Genomic DNA, 20,946 nt, shown 5'->3' on the forward strand with positions numbered 1-20,946 from the left:
CTAATGCTTGATCAAAAGATTTTTGTATATTTGTATATAAACAAACAAGAATTTTAAGCTTTAAGGTGGAACGTTGGACTTACAGGCCATCTGGACTTACAGGCCTTTCATTCGAGACATGACAGGACTTACTTTTATACCCCCATCTCTGTAGTTCTAGTTTGACCCTTTAAGCTTTAAAAAAATGAATTTTTTTAATAACACAATAATCAACTTTTTTTTAACTTAAACAATAACTTAGAAACATAATATTTTTGGTGATCAAGACACTAACGGGCTCGTGTATGACTGGGTAATTGCTTTTCTGCCTATCATTCGGAGAGATGTATATAGAGACATGCACGTTTCTTCAAAATGACTTTCCACAGTAAGTTCAGCATACTTAGTTTATATCACTTCAACTTTTACGCATCATGGAAAGCTACCATACAAGTCAATGACTGTTCTAGAGCCTTTTAAGTTTAATAACTTCACCCGTTAGGCACATATAAACAATTTATCTATCATTTTCCAAAGGTTGGATCAATTTTTATTTGAAAATATTTTGAAGCTTCTAAAAACCTGTTAACTGAATATTGATATCACCTTCCCAGGGATTTACATAAAACACACGTGTTAAGAATTCAGTCACCCCGGTCACTTTAAGATTTCAGATGAATGGCTATCCAGTATGACCACAAATGGATAACCGGACCAAACATGTATGAAAACACATGTCCTTCCAGCTCAGGGTTACCAACATAATTTTAAGTGAAAGAATACGAAACACAAAACACATCATAATCGTCCCGGGTGCTTTCAACCTTTAGATAAATGGCTATCCTTTGACTATACGAGTAGAACACCAGACCAACCATATACAAGTATATGTCCTTCCAACTTGAGCAACCGACATAATTTTAAGCGAGAATGAATCTTGAAACAAAAAAAAATTAATAATAAAACAACGCGCACACACTATTTTTGATTTTTTGATTTTTAATAATAAAAACGACGCACACACACTATTTTTGACTTTTCATTATTAATAATAAAAACGACGCGCACACACTATTTTTGACTCCTTGATTTTTCTCCCCCTAAATTTGTGCAAAATTAAAAAATATGTACAAATTTATACCCAAAAAGACTCAATCCTCAAAACGAAGCATTTTAAGAAAATTCACAAGCACATTAAATTTGGATGTTCCGACCGGTTTTGTAAATAAGTCCGCCACATTGTTGTCAGTGTGAACTTGTTCAAGGTGAATCAATTTACGACTGAAACAGTCACGAATAAAATGAATTTTAATATCGATGTTCTTGGTTTTAGAGTGTTGAACAAGATTTTTCAGAAAATAGCAATGGCAACATCATTAACACAAAAAATGGGAGTATCAAGAAATTCCAAACCGTAATCCAGCAGTTGGTTTTGCATCCAGATAACCTGAGAACGGCAAGCTGATGCGGCAACATACTCCTCTTCGGCGGTTGAGGTGGACACCATATGTTGTTACTTACACTGCCATAAAATTAGACGATCTCCTAAGAACTGGCATCCAACGGATGTGGATTTCCTGTCAATGTCATCTTCACCATAATTGCTATCAGCAAAAGCATAAAGATCAAATTCTGATTGTTTGGGATACCAAAGACCTAACTTCGGTTGTCCCTTCAGATATCTAAAAATACGTTTAACATCAATTAAATGAGAGAGTTTAGGATTAGCCTGGAAACGACCCATTGGTAGACTGCAAACATGATGTCAGGATGACTTGCTGTGAGGTACTTCAGAGACCCGATCATCGACGATAATATGTTTGATCTACGGGACTCCCTTCAGGATCAGATGACAGTAGTGACCTTTCTGCCATGGGAGTGTTGGCACTCTTGGAATCTTGAAGTTCAAACTTTGCTAGCATATCCTCAACATACCTCCTTTGATGCGGTAAAATTCCTGCCGAGCTTTGGCGAACCTGTAACCCCAAAAAAGTTGTCATTTCACCCAACGAACTCATTTCAATTATTTTCTTCATTACGCCTTCAAATTACGTGTACAACTTAGCGCTGGTGGATCCAAAAATAGTTTGTCATCTACATAGATCTGGACTACAATCAAATCTTTTCCGAGAGTTTTCCGGAACAAGATTTGATCAATGGTTCCACGCTTGTAGCGATGATCTAGAAGATGTGCAGTCAGAGTAGCATACCATGCCCGAGGAGCCTGATGTAACCCACAAAGTGCCTTGTCTAGCTTGTAAACATGATTTGGTTTCTTAGAGTCAACAAAACCTGGTGGCTGATCGACATAAATCTCTTCTTTGACTTCACCATACACTGTAAATCCCATGGCCAGAAAAATCCTAATGGCCTCAAGTCTAGCCACTGGAGCATAAACTTCAGTGTAATCTAGTCCCTTAACCTGACGAAAACCACGAACTACCAACCGTGCCTTGTTCCGAACAATAACCCCGGTCTCGTCTTGCTTGTTTCGGAAAACCATCTTGTATCAAGTGCTTTCTTTCCTTCTGATAACTTAGCCGATCTCCAAACCTTCAACTTATCAAACTGATTCAATTCTTCGTGCATAGCATCAACCCAACTGGCTTCTTGAAGTTTCATTTCTACCGGCTTTGGTTCAATTTGTGAAATGAAACAGGAGAATAGACAGCTATTTATGTGTTCAGTCTGACTTCTGGTGGACACACCCGTTTCAAGAGGACCTATGACGTTTTTAATTGAATGATTTTTCTGAATATTTGAAGGAATTGACTGATCAGAAACATCACCAGTAGATTGTAAGTTAGACGGGTTCTCATTATCATCATCAAGAGGATTCTTCCATCCAGATGTCGCTGTACTGTGAGAGTACGAGGTGCTTGCGACATATTCATTTGGAATGACATCAGGAAATACTATGCTCCTGAAGATCTGACGGATTGAACTCTCCCCATAAACTGTAGAATCATCTTCAGACGAATTCAGAGAGCTTTTGGTTTCTGGAGTTTCTTTCAGCTGAGCGTTGGGTGCGGGTGAGTCATTATTCAGTTCAGTGACATCATCATCTAGAAATGGAGAGATGTGAGATACTGCTTGAGGGTCACCTTTTGCAGTTTCCATGGTAGGACCACCTAAATGGTTTGAAGAGTTCGTTATAATCAAATAACCAGTCCGGACTGACACGAGCATCAGTCGCATTTTCTTCCAACCAGCGAACCTCATAGGACTCTAGAATCTGCTTGGTTGACTTGTTGTAGACCTTGTAAGCTATATTGCCCACATAACCAATAAAATAACACTCATCAGCTGAGGCCCCAAATTTTAGAGTAGACTCGAGATTCAATAGTGTGCAGGGACACCCAAAAGCTCTGAAATGTGCAACAATGGGTTTGTGACCATAAACATTATCATATGGAGTTTTCATCTTGGATTTGTTAATTATCACCTGATTGTGAACATAACAGGCCGTATTAATAGCTTCTGTCCAGAAGAACAGAGGCAGTTTAGAATCACATAACATGGTCCTTGCCGCCTTGATAAGAGTTATGTTTCTTCATTCCGCCACACCATTTTGTTGTGATGTTCTTACGGCGCTGTACTGACATAGCACCCCCTTTTCTGAACAGAAATTATTCAATGATGCATTTTTGAACTCCGTTCCATTATCACGACGAATTCCCTTTAGCTTCAGGTTAAGTTGATTCTCCATGAGCACCACAAACTTGTTGATTAAATCTACAGTTTCACTCTTATTTGACAAAAAAAACACCCAACTGAAACATGAGTAGTCATCAATAATAACAAGACAATAAGAGCTACGAGAAAGACTCAAAACATGGACTGGTCCAAAAAGATCCATATGAAGCAATTGAAAAACAGATGAGATAGTATTGATCAACTTCGGCTTATGAGATTTACGATGATGTTTACCCAAAGCACAAGCCACAATTTTTTCAATAGTTACAAAATCCTTAATAGGTAGACAACGGACCAAATTATTTTTAGCAAAATGATTAAGGTTTTTGGAATTTGCATGACCAAAACGACAATGTCATAGCATGGCGTTATGTTCAGACACTCTTGAAAACAAACATGTTATTTCATCATGAACATTTTTGTTTATGTCGATCACATACGCATAATCGTTTCGTTGTGATCGAACAAGAATCCAGTCTTCTGGTATAATTATACCATGTTTGAAAATCAGACACTTCTTTTTAGTAAAATGAGTTGAAAATTCTTTGTCACAGATTTGTGACACGCTCAAAAGACTGTGCTTCAATTCTGGAACAAAATTAACATTTTCAAATTTCAGAACACCGTTACTTACAGTACCCTTCTGAGTGATCTTTCCTTTCTCTCATCCCGCAAAGGACACATACCCACCATTAAAGGTCTGAATATCGTGAAGTTGGGTAATGTCCCCTGTCATGTGCCAGGAACAGCCACTATCAACATACCAAGGTCTGATGATATTCCTCTATAGTTGTCCCTACACAAAACGCGGGATTAGTTAGATTTTGGTAACCAGTCCATAGTTACACTGGGTGACCCTGACTCATCTACAGTTGTCATAGATTGCCATGACATGTCCTTTTGATCGTCAAACATAAATTTTGTAGATGCTTTTGCCGGAGGTTTAGGCAAACAATTATGTCAGTATGACTTGGCATTATAACTACGAATGGTTGTCGTAACCTCCAGTGTTTTGGGTTTGGAAGAGGACGAATTTGTCTTTTCCTCCTATTTTGGTTTAGACTTAGTGTTTATATTTGAATTTGAAACACCTTTTCTAACCCTTTCACGAAACATGTTAGGTTTGGTCTGATGAGGACTAAACCTACCAAATTTGTTTCGATTCCAATCATCGTCAGAGAGACTAGCCTGATTGTGCCTGAATTTTTTCTTGTACGAGTTATGAGGCATATATGGCATATTCCTATGATAAAATCCATAATAAGGAACATATGGACGATGTGGACAATTTCTGGCAATATGACCAGGAGTGCCACAATTAAAACAAGTTTTATGTTTTATGAAAAAATCATTTTGGGCAACTCCTCGTCTGGACTGGTTGTGCGGACCAGTTTGCTTAAAACTGCGAGAACCCCTTTTTGCATCCTTGAGCTTATCACCTTGTTTGTCATTAGAGCATCTCTCTTTAACAAATTTAGGTGCTATGTATTTTTTGGAAATTTTTGATTTTTTAGTTTTCTTAGAAACCACATTACTAGAATTCAAAGTTTCAACCGAATCAACCACACAAAAATCCTTGCTGTTTAAAACAGAGCCCACACAAACAGTCGGAATAGTAGAATTCAAAACAGGAAGTTTTAAAGAAACATCAGAAACAATGTCATTATCAAATTAAAAACAAGGGTCGTCATCCTCATCAGTCCATTCCTTCACAATTACTTTTTCTGCACATAAAGTAGACACATTAGAATCGTTCATATCTGAAGTGGATGGAACAACATTCACAGAACTTATTCCATCACCTTTGTCTTGTTTACCGTACTTCATGTCCTTTACCTTTTCCTCCTGTTCTTTAGTAACAGGGGTAGGGACATAATTGTAGTTGTAGGGTGGGGGAACTTGACTGAATCTTATTCCCTCACCTTCATTTTCTTTCCACAACAATTGATTTTCAATCATTGAATTGACAACTTTACTGGAACCATCGAATTTCTTGAAGTCTAGTTCAGCCCTTTCAAACTTACTAGTTAGATTCAAAATTTCTAAATTTGAGGCTTCCAGCTTAGCAGTCAATTCAATGATTTCTTGTTTGGCATCAAGATGACGACAAGACTTTATACTAAAATCTGACTTAAGCTTAGAGATATCCTTTTGTTGAGCTTCTATTTTATCTTGAAAGCCTTTTCATTTTTCTTAAGTTTAAAATTCTCAGATTTTATTCTTTCCATATCTCTTATTAAGTTGTCATTATGAAGCTTATACAGTTCTATTTTCTCAACACAATCTAAAGAGCATGGTTAAAAACTTAACTCGGATGAGTTTGGAAAAGTGAACACCATATATGCAAATTTAAGTTCCTTGATCTTCTCCTCAATAGTATTTTCTTCTCCAGTGTCATCAACATTGGTAAAGTTGGTGGTCTAGTTTCCAATATTGAGTGCAGACATCTAACCCTCCCAGTAGAATTGTTGAGCAACCATTCCTATTTTACCATTTCCTGAACTACCTCCAGCCTCACCTCTAGCATTCCCAACGGGAACCAATGCCCTTTCCGTGTTTCCATCCTTTGCTGGGTTAGTGCATTCACGAGCAAAGTGACCCTGCTCGTGACAGTTGTAGCACCTAAGAGTGTCTTTGTGAAAACCCACTTTCTGATTGTTAGACATGTTCCAATTATTTCTGCTCGTTCTCTTAGTGAACTTATTCACCCGAAACACTGCCATGGCGAATTCCCAAGCGATATCCAGTTATTCAACATCACCAGGATGGATCTGATCAAGTACAATAGCAATCATAGGTTGAACCAAGTCCCCAACTAAAAATGCATTATAACAATTCATGAAACCCGCCACTAGAGCTATATTCTCCTAAGTCTCTTTTGGTATGGAAGGAATCTGACTGAAGTTCTGACTGGGAGTGGCCCCTGAGTATGTAGGTTTTCCAGTATCATTTGAAGATTGTCCAGACTTAGTGAAGAATACTGGAGCTGGTTGGGGTGGGATGGAGGATGATTGGCCTTGAGTAGATGTGAACATCTGGAAATTTCCCAGAGGTGGTTGTTGAGTAGCCTTGAACATTGAAAACTGTCGTGGGAGATGAGAGCACTGTTAGAGGCAACGTTGTACCCCGCTGCACTGTAGGAGCTGGCATGATTTATCGCACGTTGCTTATCATCCATGTCACACGCCTTGATAGTAGCTATCATCTCAGTGATAGACATTCTGTTGAGATCTTTGGTCTTCTTGATAACAGCAACATGCATATCCCAACTCTTTGGCAATGAGTTCACCAGTTTGTAGTTTATTTCAGAAGTCTGCAGATAAATACTTGCTGATCTCATTTCAGTCACTAGTGATATGACCTTTGAATTTGGGTTTCCAACGTTTCTCCCAGAACATGATTAAACATGTTGAACTTTTGTCGCAGCAAGTCTTGGCGACTTCTTTTCATATTCTCGTTTCCCTCATACACCTCAAACAGTGCCTCCCATAATTCTTTAGCAGACTGAAGCTCTCTAAATTGAAGGGCAATCTCGGGTGAGAGTGCCATGGTTAGAGTAGAGAGAGCCTTTTTATCTTCTTCAACTTTAGCAAAGTCGTCATCATCATACAGTGCAACAGGCGTCACAATAACTTCAGTTGAGTTTTCCCTTTGATAGGTGATTCTCTGAAGCCCCCTAACAATGTTTCTTCAAACTTTGGCATCTTTCATTTTAACATATTTTTCAAAACAAAATTTCCATTCACTAAACCCCTCATGTGACAGGAGACGGGGTATACTAGTGGTGGTCCCCATGATGGAATCCAGTTCTTGATGAAGTGATGAGTTGGCTGAATTGTTACTACTTGTTAATTGTTCCATCTTAATTGGATTAGTTGATTGTTTTTTAAAAGGTCCCAAGATTACTTAAGTCCAAATATCAAGCCCAAATCAGATTGATCAGGCCCAAACAGCAATAACAGTCTACTCAGGAGAGAACCAAGTTGACCGAGAACTTCGAGGATTTACCGAAACTCCAATATTGACCGAGAACGAGGTAAATTTGACCAACCTTGACCGAGAACGATCAATATTGACCGAAAACCCAAAGTCAACCGAGAACTGCCTTAGCCGAGAACTAACAGTGGCCGAGAACTGGTCTTGGCCGAGAACTAACAGTAGCCGAGAACCAACAGTATCCGAAAACAGGTTAATCTTGGCCGAGAACTAGCGTTTTCCGAGAACACTGATTCTCAACAAACTCAATCTCAGTGTAACAAACTTCCGAGAAAAAAAGGATTTTGATTTGTTTCCAAACCAAGATCAATTCTTTCCCAAAATTTACTAATCTCCTCTCCGGTCACCTGTTCACTGGAAAACAATCAAAACACCAAGGAACACTATTCTTGAATCTTTGATATCACAATAACGAGCCTGAAAAAGCTCTAAGGCTTTGATACCAATTGTAAGTCGCGAATCTGGATCACTACAATTATGATATCAATAAATAGGTATTGGTGCTGAAATCCAACACTTGGTGACTCAAGAACACACGCAAACACAAACACAAACATGTAACACAATGATTTCTTCAAAACACACGTATGTCTATTATACGTCGGGTGCTTAAGCACAAATACACATCGTCTATTAAAATATGTAGACGGCTAACAAACAAGTAAATGAAAAACCCTTAAACCCTATACAATATATGCTATATATAGGGAACCAACTACACAAGCCCAAACCAACCAAAAGCCCACCGAGATCCTAAGGGATCTCGGTCTACATATGTAGGACGTAGCCCAAGCCCATAATGCATGCTAAACCCAAACACAAATAGACTAAGTACAAACCATACAAAACTTGGCCCAACAATTATTAACGTATTGGGTGTTATAATATATATAGTTTCAAAGGCAAATCACGAAATCTTTGGAATATATAGTATTTACGTATGAAAATATATGTGTTATGGTAAACATATGTTAAGGGAAGAGAAAGCTATTAATTTGGCATAAATTATGTTTCTGGTAAACACATTATAAATTAACAACTTTAGGTGTAATATTGTTTTACAATATTTAGATAATATTTGACTTTTTTATGTGATTCTAAATAGACAATTACATAAGCCTCAAATTTAGCCTTATTTAGAGGGATACTTGTTATTCTATTTTTCTACTATGTAGATATTAAGATTTTTGTTAATTCACTTTAAAAATAATAAGCTATTTTATGATTTTTAATTTAAAATTAAAAGAAAATATAATTACCATAACAAGTAATCCTAGTTATAAGGGATATATTTTAATTCTCAATATCTCAATTTAAATCAAATTAATACATGAGTCCTTTTGAAAAATATTTACGTAACCACGAATCAAATACTTCAGCAATGAGTATCTAATGTAAAATCAATAATAACTTCAAAAATCATATAAACTATTTAAATAATCTACAAAAAAGCTCGTTGAATATAAACTTAATGTTTTGTTAGCAGTAATATTTACTTATTTGAGTTTTCATTATTAAAAATATGTAAAATAAAATATTGTATAATAAGAAATCACAAAATTAGGGTTAATAATTATCGGTATACTCTAATTGATAAATATCATTATTATAAAGCCTTGGAAATATAAAACCATCATTTACTTAATTTGGTTAATATTAAATTTCAATCTTATTTTTCATCTTTGCATTCCAAACGTTTCATCCTCTCTCTAAAGATATCATAATCTATTTTCAAAATGTCCACCATTGTTGGTTGGAGATACTATGCATCTTTGAGAAAATACTCATTTGTATTTAGTGATTTAACAACAGTATAAAGGGAGAATATCGAGTCGGTTATGTTATTCAACGATTAGTTGAAATATCAAATCCATCAAATTGAAGTTAGGAAAGAGTTACCATGTGAAGAGGAAATCAATCTGATCACTATGTTACGTGATTTTCTTGAAGAACATGACCAGCCGGTTGTCCCGTATGTACATGTGAGAGAATGGTTTTACTACCCGAACCAAAAAAAAGTTGTGATAAAGTTTGAAAATGGACAATACAAGACTATGACGGCTAAATCACTTTTGGAATCTAATGATTTGATTATGCTTAGAGAGATCTGGATGTTTTGAAGCTTGGTAACGGAAGACAAAGAAATTGCACACAGCGAATTGGAAAGTGAAGTGAGTATGAAGGTCAAATGGTTATCAGAATGTGATAACTATGAAAGTGATTTCGATGATGTTGCCAATTATTTTGATTGTGATGATGAAGAATCAGGTAACGCGGTTTAACTATGTTTTAGAATTTGTTTATTAAACTCAGTTTTAATATTTAGTTTATTGTTGATGATACTTAGTTTGATGAATTTGTTTAGAAATATGTTACAATGTTTGGTGATATTCTAAATGGTGTATCATATTGGAATGCTATTTTTTTATATTTTCAGGTGATGAAGAAATTTAAGTATGTTCCGTTACAAAGTTTGAAGATGTAAGGCCCCGTTGCCGGTGCCCTACACTGGACATTGGATTTATTCATAAATACAGTTCTAAATATTAGAGTTAATTAAAACTTTTGCGGAATAATAAACTTCAACCATAATATATTACATAATATTCAAATCTTGTCTTTAAAAAAATTCTTAGTCTTTTAAAAGTAAAACATGGTCTTTAAAACATCATAACATTTCCATGAGATGCCAGTTTGTTCAATTCCATGCCATGTGTCCACATCAAACGAACTGCCTCATCCTACTCACCAGCGTGCATACTAAAATTTTGCTACGCTGAGTGAGTTCTAGTTAATCAAGCAACATACAATTAGTTCACATTCTTCCACACATGCCCGAAGGTGTGTACACCATTCATACTTAACCTGTTAACATTACTTTCTTACATACGTTCATACATTCATTCTTCATACTTCCTTTACCTTCATAGTACATACATAACTATCTATACAACTTATAGAGCCTTTCGCCCTATAACCTCACAGATATTGTAATGGTCTGGTCCCTAACATCCCAGATATTGGAAGGGTCTGGTCCCCAACATCACATATATTATTAGGGTCTGGTCCCTATCCTCACATATGTTATTACGGTCTGGTCCCTATCCTCACAGATATTATTAGGGTATGGTCCCTTTATTCCGTGCAACCATATCATACCTTTTTTTACATACTTTCCTTAACAATACGTGCAATATCCGAAGATTGTTCACGTACTATCAATCATTCATTCATAATATAAACATACATACTTTCCTTAACAATACGTGCAATATCTGAATATTGTTCACGCACCGACAAGCATTCATTTATAACATTCATACATACTATCACATAATTCATTATAGCATACAGTTACCATTTAAGGTGAGTGTATTAACGTTCACATTAAGTATGCACACAGCCCCGAAAACATAACAAGGAAGTGGGGCTAGAAACTCACATGGATTCTGTTACTCTCTCTGTTAATTGTTATTCCCTTCCTTAATTGAGCTCTGCTAACTGTATATTAATCATGTGTATTGTAACATCCTGTTTTATGTTAGGTTAATAAATAATAATGTTAGATGTTTTGATATGGGCTTGTGTTGGGTTAAGTAATATGGGTAATGGACTTGGGTTAGTAAGAAAAGGGAAAGACCATGGGCTTAAGCCCATGACCCATCATATATAAATTATAATTACCCCATAACCCGTTCATTTCACATATTCCATACACCATCAAAAACACACACTTAAGCTCTCTCTCATATTTCTCTTCTCTCTAGCCGAAATAACCAAGAAAACCAATCATCGACCCAAGTTAATGATAGTATGATATTGTATGGATCCAAACTCGCTAGGTTTAGTCATGAAACGATGAGCCGACACCGTTAAACTATTAAAGTCACGAGATCCGGGTGGAATCGGGTGTAAACCAATCAAAATATGAGCTTAGGGCTCACCCTAGCTCAGATCTGGATCGAATGGGACAAAAAATGGTGAAAACGATGCAAAAATACGCTTTTCTGGCCACTGCCCGGTTTTCCGGTGGTGACGGCGCCGGAAAGGTGGCGGGTATGAGGATGTCATGTCAGAGACATTCTCTGACCTAACCCTAATTCGTTAGCGAGGGACTAACGAATGGGCTTTAGTTCGTTAGCAGGGAAATGACGAATTAACCCCAATTCGTTATGTCATTTCGCTAAGGAAAAAGTAACGAATAAGCTTTAATTCGTTAAGGCCATTCATTAACTGAGGAATGAACCCCATTCATTATGAGGTTTATTCGTCAACTTGACCAAACGAATAAGTCCAAATTCGGTATGAAGATCAGTTCGTTACAAGGTCCAATTCGTTATAGTAGCCAATTCGTCATGAAGGCATATTAGTTATAATAGTCAGTTCATTATGAAGTAACGAATGAGTTCATTCGTTAAGAACCCCATTCGTTAAGAACTGGGTGACGAACTAGAAGTTTGGTTGAATGACAGAAAGGTCCCTGGACTTTGAAAAGAATGATATAATTACATAATAGCCCTTGGACATTATTAATTAATGAAAGATGCCTTAAAGGATTAATGGGTTGACAATAAAATATTGTTAAAGAATTATAATGAAAAATGTGTTAAGACAGTTAATAGAAAAAAACTTTTTTCATTACTAGCTCGACCCCAGCCAGGGGCTCTTCCCCTTAGACCCTACTAGGGCCTGCCGCCCCTAGAACCCCGCTGCCAGGGGCGCTGCCCCCGGACCCCCGTTCGTTGAGGGTTATAATTAAGCTAGAAACGCGAAATAGGTAGTGATTGTTAATTGATACGTGTAGTTGTTATACAGTTATTCATGATCAGCTAAATAAAGGAATAACAATAAACGGTGAACGTAATCGCATTCAGGTGAGTTTCTAGCCGCATTCCTTGTTATGTTTCCGGGGTTGTGTGGATACTCGACATGATTAGTTAATACACTTACCTTAAGTGGTAAGTGTATGTCTTATATGATTTTTGTATGAATGAATGCTTGACGATGCATGAACGATCTTCGGATATTGCATGTACCATCAAGGGATAGTTTAAAAATATGATTGATATATATACATATACGATGTATAAATGATGTATGAATGTATGGAAGTTATAATTATGAATGTATAGAAAGGTATGGAAGGTATAGTTAGAAAAGGGAACCGACCCTAATAATGTCGGCGAATGTAGCGAACCGATCCTAATAATATCGGTGAATGTAGGGAACCGACCCTAATAATATTGGCGAATGTAGGGAACTAAACCTAATAATATCGGCGAATGTAGGGAACCAACCCTAATAATATCGGTGAATGTAGGGAACCGACCCTAATAATATTGGAGAATGTAGGGAACCGACCCTAATAATATCAGCAAATGTAGGGGACCGACCCTATTACTATCGGCGAAGGTTATAGGGCGGAATGTTCTTTAAAACGTATATGTATGAATGAAAGTACGTATGTATGTAAGTATGAAAGAAAGAATGAAAGTACGTATGTATGTAAGTATGTAAGTAATTATGAAGGTATGTACCTTCGGGTGCATATGTTAGTATGTGAATGTATCGTATGTCATTTGATTAACTAGAACTCACTCAGCGTAGATGACTTTTAGTATGCACGCAGGTTAACATATTGAGACAGCTAGTTTGAGCGGGACACATGACAAGATTGAAGAGGCTAGCATCTGAAGATTCGTCATGATGTTTTGATATTATCATTTATGTTTGTAATGAATGGTTGACTATTATTAGTATTCCGCGAAAGTTGTAATTAACTCTGATATTTAGAACTGTGTTTATGAGTAAATCCAACACCAAAGTAAGGCACCGGTAACGGGGCCTTACAAGTTACAAATGTTTGTAATGAATGGTTGACTATTATTATTATTTTGCCAATGTTTTAATTAACTATGATATTTAAAACTGTGTTAAAGAGCAAATCCAACACCAAAGTAAGGCACCTGAACTATGTTCTAATCACATTATGCAGGTTTCAATAGAAATGATAAAGTCTTGTCCATTCTAATGTATTCGTAAGCATGGTCTTGTATTAGAATACAATTTACTTAGAATATAATTTTTACTCTCAAACACTAAGGTATTCGAATATAGGGTATTCAATTACGTTAGTATTCTTTTCTTTCTTTTCTTTTGTATTCATATACTCCACACTTATTTAATCTATCTTTCTCCTTTTTCTGTATTTTAATGGGGGGTTACACGTTTTATTCTAACCATATGAAATTCAAGGACCTATAGGTCTATCATCACTCATTGTATGTGAATGCATCATGCATACGAATACAATATGTATTCGAAAGCTCAGTGTAATCGAGCCTATGAAATGTATTCGATTCATCATCAATGTATGTAGGTATACCCCTTGTATTCGAATGCATCATATGTAATCGAGTGCAATCATATAATCGAACATGTTATATGTATTCGAACCTTTCATTGTAATCAAGTTATACATTGTATGTGATTACTGTTATTGTATTCGAGTTCCTTGTTGTATGCGGATATGTATTTGAGTTTTTGATGTAATTGATTAAGTATTTGTATGCGAGCCACATTACAATCGGGTTTATGTATTGTAATCGAGTTTACATGTATTCGAATATGTTCCTTGTAATCGAATGACACCATGTATGCGAGTATATGATTGTATTCGGACAAGGGCATGTAATCGAGTCATGATGTATTCAAATTTTCCCATTGTAACCGAACGTCTCAATGTAACCGAATCTATAAAGTGTAATCGATTTTACACTTGTAATACTATGGTTCATTGTAATCGAACAACCTAATGTATTCGACCATGCAATTGTATGCGAACGAGCTGATGCAGTTTGGTCCTTTATCCCATTGTCATTACATGTTTTAGTCATTTAAACCCCTATTATGGTCCTATCTCGTCCCATAAACGTTCCTATAACCATTTTCGGCTAAGACCTAGCCCGTCCACTCATAAAGCTTGAACCTTTAGGAGTTAAAATGCTAAAAGGCTAGACCTAGGGCTTCTTTATAAGCCATAACCCTAGCCGTTTTCATCTAGTCCATTTTAGGCATCAAGTTTGCAGTTTTAAGATTCATTCACACCCGATCTACTCTAAGACTAAATTCTAGGGCAAACCGTTCATAAAAAATGTAATCTTTAAGATAAAGAACATACCTTTAATCGTTTTTTAGGTCATGGCTAGTCCCAATAGGTAATTCTAACTTGTATCTTGCTTGTATGGTTAAGACTTACCAAGCTCTATGCTCGATTTTGGGTCTTGAATCACTTCTCTTGGTCATGGTCGTAAGAGAGAGTATGTGTGTGTGTTTTGAGTGTGTAGGGAATTATGAAAGATAGAAATGAGGGTTTTAGGGAGGTTTAAGGGGGTATATATACCCTCTCAAGCCCATGTACTTAAGGTTCATCCAACCCCATATTCCATCTTTCCCACCCAAGTCCATACTCTTTACTATATTTAATCTTAATTAAATATCATTAATATAAATTTTAGGATGTTACAGAATAAGTGAATGGTTGATTAATATGAAAGTCATGTGTATGTGTTTTGTGGAAGCTTTTTTGTGGTTTGGAGTAGACTAAGTTATTGTAAGTTTTAAGCTTTAATATGTAGACAATGTAAACGGTTAACATTTTGTTCCAAAAATCTGGGAATTATATTTGTGTTGCTCTAATAGGTATGAAAGTTATGATATTTATTTGTATATTTTTCCACATGTGTGTAACACGGTTTTATATCCTACTAAACATTATATTATAGTACAAAAAACACATTTTTCAAATTGTATGGTAACATTAATATAATATTAATAACTACGGTAGTACGTAAAACAAATTGAGGTTTGATATATTAAAGTATATATATATATCGTTTGATTTACAAGGAATACCAGGTTGAGGTAGTTTATATCATGAGTAGAGTAATATTTAAAATCGTGAGATACCATAAATAAACATGCCTTTAGTTCAAAATCAATAACTAAAAGAAAAACATGAAACAAAAATTAGTATGGAACATTATTATTCATCATCGTCATCATCGTATAAAGGAATACTTGTCTTCGGTATGAGAATCTTGAAGAATTATAATCCATGTCATCTACGAAATAAAAATGTCATATTTAAGGGATCTAATATATTGATTTGTAGCATGTATTTGTAAAAAAAAAATAATTAACGACCACTCACCATTCCAATATTATCAAAACCGGTTGTATGTGCTCATCCTTGACATTCTATTTGACATTGTATGATGGAAATGGTTGAAGACAATGTTACATTGAATTTAAGGATTCTTTGGCATACATAGTATCAACACCAAAATTTATGTACTTAATACTGTCAGTGCTAAACACATGCAAAACTAATTCATTGTAATGTTTCGTATCAAATTCTATATAATCATCGGTTCTTAAGTTAACATGATGAGCAACCTTAGACCATCAAGTAGTAAATCCATGTTTATTAGTATTGGGTATAACGGTTAAAAGGACATCCAATGACATTCCATCAACAGTACTTAAAACCCATTTGTAATCTTGGTTTAAGGTATGGTATGTTTTTAGTTGATCATCCCTCAATGCCTACAATATTTGTATGGACAAAGAATTAACAAAATTAATACAAATTAAATAATTATTTAATAATATAATATAAATATACCATTCATTAAAAAGTATACTAACCAAATAGCTTAAATTCGGGTTGACAACAAATGAGTCATAAACCCAAAAATCCATATGTGGTTTTTGATGGACGCATATAGAGTTCCATCGATTTTGTTCCATTGGTATAAATACAAAATAGTCACCAAATTCAGAGCCTGTTTCCTTAATTAGTAGATCTCATCCGGATTTGAATGTATAATTACCTTCAACTAATTGAACTTCAAATTCCCATTCGTCCAATAGACGTCTAGTAAGAACACGATGAACATCAAATTTATGTCGAAATATTTGGACACATGCGTGATTGGGTAAAGCCTATAAGTTTAAAGAAATCATACCAGAAATAATCGGTTAATTGAACTACATGAATGTTGTAAATATGTTTTCACCAAAATAAGTATATCATCAAAGATGTTTCAATTACCGTTACTTCTAAAGAAGAATCATAAGATACATAATACCAAGGATAATCCATCTACAAAACATTTAAAATGTTACATGTTAAATGAATAAGAGCTGGCAACATATCGGTATGAGTAACGAATTTACATATGCAAAAGGCTACCAAATTGATTTGAAAACATTGAAGAAACAAAATGTCATTGTGAATAACAATATGTTAAAAAAACAATTGTATAACTGTTTAACATATTGCTTAACATAAAATTAGTAATAACAACGAAATAAGTTGAACCTTGTAACAATTGAAAAATAGATTTTAAAACTGTGTCGGTAAAATTAGAATTTATAGACTTCAACTTATAAATTTTTTAATGTGATTTGAAGTACAAAATGAGAATAGAACTAATTATGCCACAATTTAAGTCTGGAATATAATAACGACTACATATTGTTTGGACTAATTTATAGGGATTGTAAGGCCTCGATCCCGGTGCCCTACACTGGATGTTTGTTGGTGCATGATGCCAGTAGTTCATTTATCTCGTGTCTATTGTGTCTGTAATCGTTACATTGTTCTTATGTTTTGATGAACGTGTTAGTTTTGTTATTGGGAATAGCGAACTTGTGGCTCGGCGAAGTCAGTGACAACTTCGCCTAGGGTGTTAGTCGAAGTTTTCGTGTTATTAAAACTAACTTCCGCCATTTGCTTGTTAGACCTTTTGGTGAGATCTGGTTTGTAACCATTTCGAGATAGTTTTTTAGGGTTTTGGTTCTTTACATCGATATAAACAGTAATCATTTGTTCTTACGTGTTTCGTTTTATTTACGTTTCTCTCTTGTAATCACTCGTATCGTATATGTAGGGGATTCCGCACCCTCGTGTTACGAGATACACCTGTGTAGATCCGTCTGGGAACCTACATTTGGTATCAGAGCTTTTGCTCGTGATTGTGTGGTTCGGGATAATCACACGAGTGTTAAAATAATTCCGCTTGACTTTTGCTGAATTGTTTCACGTAAAGACACCGTTCTTTTGTTCGTCTCTCCACAATATCCCCCAAATTGCTTACCCTGTTACTCTCAAAACCCTTCGAAATAAAAGATTCAGTCCAACAATCATCACAGATCAACCAGCGAAGTTGCCGTCACCTGTATCTAGGGTTTCGGTGAAGGTATAACATTAGGCGAAGTTAAGCGACTGGGAATTTGTCCTAAGCGAACTTAAGACCCAACGAACTTAGCTTGTTCATATAACTTTGCCATAAGCAAAGTTACTGTATTGGCGAAGTTATCTTATCTTCGCTAACTACTGTTCACAGAATACTTTTTGATTTAATTTCAGATTTCGTTTTGGTTAAGTGTGACTTCTATAAACATTACTGAACTGGTAAAGATGGATGTTGAAGCTGGCTCAGCGACTAAAGCTCCAAAGTTACTTAAAGGCACTGATTTTCTTGCACGAAAAGACAGATTTGAGCAGTATGTGAAATATCAAGATGCCAAGATGTGGCTATGTATTCAGGATGGATATACCCCTCCAACAACTATGTTCGAAGGGAGCAACTTAAGAAGTATAATAAGATGGAAGATGATGAAAAGAAGATGTATGAGGCCAAAAGTAAAGCACTGGCAGCAATAACCATGGCACTACCTCGAGAGATTCTACACACATTTAGAAAGTACAAGTCCGCTAGAGAATTGTGGGAAGCATTAGAAAACCGCTATGAAGTAAACATTGGGATTCGAAACTCAAAGTCAAAATTGTTGAAAACTCAATTCTCGGTGTTCAAGTGCTTTAAGAATGAATCCCTTGATGACATCATCACAAGATACTATCACTTGATGACAGAGTTGAACAACTACTCCATAAAATACACGGAGGCTGAAATTGTAGAAACACATCTGGATGCTCTTCCACCAAAATGGGAGATATACAAAGTTTTCATGAGAGAACATAAAAAGTATGAAAATTTTGATTTGAAAATGGTGATCAACAAGTTACGTAAATATGAGCTTAATATGATAAGAAAAGAGACTCCTACTGATCAGGTTCAGGATCCGGGAATGTATGGTGCAAAAGGCTCTCCAAACTCAAGCTTTAAACCAGAATCGGCTTCTTATTACTCCGGTGGTGAATCAAACTCTACTCAAGATGGTCATGTGGTGATGAATATGGATGGAGATATATGCTTTGTAGCTGGTGGACGTAGTTCTTCAAAACCCCAATCCTCTGTCGGTAACACTTCCACTAGTTCTTCAAGTGTAAATTACTCAAAGATGCCTATGAGTGTAAAATCTGCTGAACAACAATTTGCCCTCTATGCCTCTTTCATTGCGTCTTATGAGAATTACATCAAAGGAAAGATAGTTGACCCTGCAACCTTGGATGAGGATTATGATCAGATAGATGCTGATGACATGGAATAAATGGATCTGCAGTGGCAAATGGCCATGATAGTAAGAAGGGTGAAACGGTTTATGAAGAAGACATGAAGAAAATTCATAGGAGAGAGACCGGGGTTTGACAAGTCAAAGGTTCGTTGCTACAAATTTCAAAAAAACGGACACTTTGCTAGAGAGTGTACAAATGAAAGAGTTGAATGAAATCAGAATAGGACTAGTTAACAGAACGGGAGTGTGAATGGTGCTGAAGAAAATGTCATGGTGTCTCAACAGAATGGTGGTTATAATTGGAATATCAAGGTTGAAGAGGTGATTGAACAAGCAAATCTGGTGAATATTGTGACTAGAAGATGTGATAAGGAATCAGTGAAGGATCAAGCTTACATGGCAGAAGTGAATGACCAGCTCTCAGAGGTATGTTCGTAACCTCAGTGTGAACAGTGTGTGAAATTGTCTGAACAATTGAGTGCTTTAACTGATCAGTATGTTAGTTTGGATAAAGAATTAAAAACGTTAAAAGAGGAACATCACAATTCTAAAAATAAGGAAAATAGTTACTCAGTAAAAATAAAAGCTAGTGAAAAAGACATAAGAAGCCTTAAGGCCACTCTAGTTGAGAAAATACAAGTCATCGATCTAAGGTATGAAGTTGTGGAAGAAAAGACTAAACTTATAGCTGAAAAAGATAAACAGATAGCTAATTACCAAGTAAAAGTGGTGGAATTAAATAGGAAACTAGAACGATTTAGGAATTCCTCCATGATGCTTGATCATGCCCTAAGTGTTCAACGTTCCCCTATCAACAAAGGGGGAATTGGATACAATGAAGTTCCACCACCTTTCAATAATAATTACACTTATAATCCCTGTAATCAGCCATCTGATAGTGTTGAAACTGATCAGGCTGTAATGGGTAACATGAAAGTCAACTCGATACCCGTTAAAGTCCAGAAAAGCAATGCTGATGGTAATATAAACGAATTGGTTCAGACAAATTCTCCTGTCGCAAGTCAAGGTTCAAATTCCGAAAAGTCCGTCGACTCAGTCAAGATAGATGATGACGTTGCGTTGCTCAAACGGGGGAGAATTATGCATTTGGTGAAAAGAAATCTTCCTTAAACCCATTTGTCCCCCCCTATGTGAGACAACCTGTCAGTAACACAGCCTCATCTTCTGCTGCAACTCCCGAAACGGATGTTCGGATGGACACTAATAGTCCAAACAGGAGTTGTTTAAGATATAACAAGATAGGACACTTTGTCAATAATTGTCTGCTGAAAAGGAAGAAATCTAAAAATATGAGGCCAACTAAAACTGAGAATAAAACAAACTTTAAAACTGGTGCTGGTAAGAATTCTAACGCATCCAACTTTAATTGTTGGACAAATTCAAGATTTCAAAAAAACCAACCTTGTTTTTTTCTAGTTAATCACAGAACGGGTAATTTCGAATCCATTAATGCTAGAAACTCAAGGATGTTTGGACGGCCTCATAATCAGTTTTCTAGAAATCTTCCATTCAGTTCAAATGAAAACTTTCCTCAAAGGAACTTTAGGCAACCAAGGAGTTGGATGCCGTTTAACAGGTTTGATCAACCCAAGACCAGTAGGTCTTGGGTCCCTCCTTTTTAATTCGTTTCTTTAACTGTGCAGGAACAGTCGAACAGGGCTGGGAACAACATGTGGGTTGTCGACAGTGACTGTTCCCGGCACATGACAGGTAACAAGAAATTGGTACGTGATTGGAAAGCTGTTCAAGGAGGAAGGGTTAGTTTTGTAG

This window comes from Bidens hawaiensis, unplaced genomic scaffold (genome assembly GCF_021521415.1).
Source record: "Bidens hawaiensis isolate Kalapana, Puna unplaced genomic scaffold, B.hawaiensis_p1.1 tig00014347_1, whole genome shotgun sequence".
NCBI lineage: Eukaryota > Viridiplantae > Streptophyta > Magnoliopsida > Asterales > Asteraceae > Bidens > Bidens hawaiensis.